This window comes from Solanum lycopersicum, chromosome 5 (assembly GCF_036512215.1).
Source record: "Solanum lycopersicum chromosome 5, SLM_r2.1".
Classification (NCBI taxonomy): Eukaryota; Viridiplantae; Streptophyta; class Magnoliopsida; order Solanales; family Solanaceae; genus Solanum; species Solanum lycopersicum.
The window spans coordinates 16,238,852-16,242,226 of NC_090804.1; the positions used below are offsets into that span (position 1 = coordinate 16,238,852).

At 31.3% G+C, this 3,375-nt stretch overlaps 1 long non-coding RNA gene across 1 annotated transcript; it reads left to right on the forward strand.

Annotated features, from left to right (window-relative positions):
* Window positions 1-888: 888 nt before the first annotated feature.
* LOC138348395 (uncharacterized) lies at window positions 889-1,876 on the forward strand. The gene is made up of 2 exons (XR_011220995.1): window positions 889-966; window positions 1,614-1,876. It is a non-coding gene; the product is annotated as an uncharacterized lncRNA (long non-coding RNA).
* The last annotated feature ends 1,499 nt before the right edge of the window (window positions 1,877-3,375 follow it).

A 3,375-nucleotide genomic window follows, 5' to 3' on the forward strand; every position in this document is an offset into this window, starting at 1 on the left:
GTTGGGTAAAATGGTATCTATTGTAACAACCCATTTAGTCGGTTTGAGCAGTAGAATTATTTTTTATAAATACTTTCCGCTAAATTATAAATGGGTGTTTTGGATTATTAATAATTATAATTATGAAATTAGTGGGCTAATTTTAATAATTTATTTAGTTGGTTGTTAAAGAAGATAATAGTGAAATAAATAGTGGATTACTTTTATCACTTTTTATAATTGATTATATGATAATTAGGGTAAAAAGAATCTTTAGAAGAAAAATAAAAAGAGCGGAAGAGGAGAACGAAAGAGAGCAGTGTGATAGAAAGAAGAACGCAAGCGACTTTCAGGTAAATCATTCGCTAAAATTTTATACAAGGAATATGTATATGAAATTGGAAAGAAAGTGAGGAATGTTAATATATATATATATATATATATATATATATATATTATATTATATTATTTGATAGAAAATGAATTAAGGACATACCTGCAAATGGAGGTGCTTCTTGAGAAAAAGAGGAGTAATGCATGGGTGCCACTGGTCTCGTGACCAGTGGCTTCAATTGGTAACGTCAGTGGGAAATTAGGAAATGGATTCAAGGTGTTGCTATTCTGCCACTGGTTTCGTAACCAGTGGCCTAATTTTAATATTATAAAACTTTGTTATGATATAAGAAATTAAAGTTTGATATATTGAGATAGGTAATTAAATATTTAGTGTATTATATTATATAATTATTTTTAAAATTGTGCTAAGTGGAGGAATTAAGACTTACTATTACGTTTGAATTTTAGGAAATATACATATAAATTTAGGTGAATTTTGGGTCTAGGCTAGACATAGAGTACTATGATGTCTTTAGACTCGTTAACTTACAAATATGTATATATATTTGATAGATTGAAAAGGTTCATAGGCATTGAGGAAAGCAAAGGCATTTGAGAGGTATCTTGCTTGATTTCGGTTCTTCGGTGGAGGTAGGTTATGGTTTATTTCTATTTGATAGATAAACTCTCAATAGATATTGATATGTGTTAATTGATATTGTAAAGTCTCCTATGTACTTGATTGTATGGTTGTATGTCTTGATTGTGTGGTTTGTGGTTGGCCTAAAATTATGAGATTGTTGAATTTCTAATCTTGAATCCTCTCTAGTAAAATGATGCCTTGAATAAAGAAGGCTTGATGAAATAAAATAATGAGATAATTGGATCGGAGTGTCACGTTCCAACACGATATTATTGGATCGGAGTTTCACGTGCCGACACGGTATTATGGGATCGGAGTGTCACTTTTCGACACAATAACATTAAAGGCAAGAAATCTTTAAGTAACTTAATATACTTAATATCAAAGAACCTATTTTCCAAATGAGTATGGTGTGGAGGCATGAGTCCTCATAGGTGTGCTTGATGTTGTGATTGATGGTGTACCTATTATGGTGTTGCTGTCAATGGTTCATGTGTTTGTTGGTTGCCACCTTTTAAGTATTTTAGTTGATTTTATACTATTGTTTAATATATATTGATTTCTATTTTGAGTTGACCGCTGATACCTACTCAGTACGTGTTCCTTGTACTGACCCCTAATTGTATTTTCTTCTCTGTTCTTTTGTGGAGTGCAGCAAGTGTACCATCGACTTCGACTCGCCCTCAGCTCTAGCCAGTCTCCAGCACATCAGAGTTCAGGGTGAGCTATTAATTCTAGCTCGTGCTGGATTCTCTCATTCACGTCTTGATGTCTTTGAATTTCGGACATGGACCATCTTTTTGCTTATTTTGGTTTTTTAAACACTCTTAGACTTTGTAATTTGAGGATAGATTTCCTTGGTGTGATGACTTCCAGGTTTTGGGGATAATAAGTGTTAAACTTTAGAAGCTTATTTAATTAGTTACATTAATAAGTTTTGGATCTTCCGCATTATTTTTGGTTATTCATAGTTGAACTATTGGTAAATGTTGGGGTTTAAATTTGTTGGTTCGCTCACCTAGAAGATTAAGTGTGGGTGATACTCACGACTCATTTTGGGTCGTGACAAAAAGATTCAAAAATTTCCTTTTTTTCTAAAACTTCATGTCAAATCAAATAAGGTCATTCTTTTTTAAATAAAGAAAATATTATAAATTTTAAAAAAAATCCTTTGCATAAAATGTTAGTCATTTTGAAAGAGATAAAAAAATATTTTTGTCAAATTTCAATTTTAATATGTCAAAAACACGAGTACTATATTAAAATAAAATAATCAAATTTATGCTCGTAAGTGCTTGACTCGTTAACAAAAAACACCACAAAAGACTAAGGTGTCACATCCTTCCCCAAAGAAAATTCGTCCTTTGAATGAAATCAAATGTATGCAAGTATGCGAGTTTAAAGCGAAAAACTCTTCAATTTTTGTACGGTCCCATCTTTATATGGAACTACCCCAAATCCTAAATTCATAGCATGATATACTCCATGCCCATATAATAACGTACGAGAAAAATATTAACAAATTATCATATAATGAAAATTATTTCTCATCAAGGAAGATATTTTTTTTTCTATTTCAAATGACACATATCACATAATGTATAAGCAAAAAAATGTCATTCAAAATTTAGGTCCTAAGCACAAAAGGTATAGTCATATCACTACAATAAATTTGATTATCAAGGACAAATAATTTCGTTATTAATAAATCATATTTTGTCACTAAAAATCTTGTGTGACAAAAAATAATTCGTCACTCAGTCGTCACGAATGATGTGTCTCTTAAAATATACAAAGACGATTTAGTGCTTCTTCGCCAAAAGTATTATATTAGCTACGAAAAGAAAAATCATATCAAAATGTTTAAACATTTGTGACAAATTTATTTGCTGTAAAAAGTATATTTTTTGTAGTTAATAGTATGTTTTGTCACTAGAAATGTTATTACTACCAACAAAATTATATCGTCGCTAAATTGTCTCTAAAATTTTATGCATTTTGTAGTTGAACAAAATCTTATTTCGTCACTAATGACTATATTTTATATAAAAAAAATGACTTTGTTGTTAAATATATATATGATAAAACTTATCATTATAAAGTATAATATATCCCACCTCAATTTTTTTAAATAATGGGCCAATAGCTCGCAGATCATGTTAACTTGGGGAATCGAACTTACAACCTTAAGGTTGAAAGTGAAGAATGCTTATGTAACGACCTGTTTAGTCGTTTTGAGCAGCAGACTTCAATTTTGGAAAAATAGGCTGAGGCGACGGACCCCACGACGGACCGTCATGGGCACGACGGACCGTCGCAGGGTCTCGTTTCAAAACACTTAGAAAACTGAAAATTGGGTACTGAAATCGACTCTCTGAACTTTGTAACGGAATGGCAGGACGGACCGTCACAGGTGT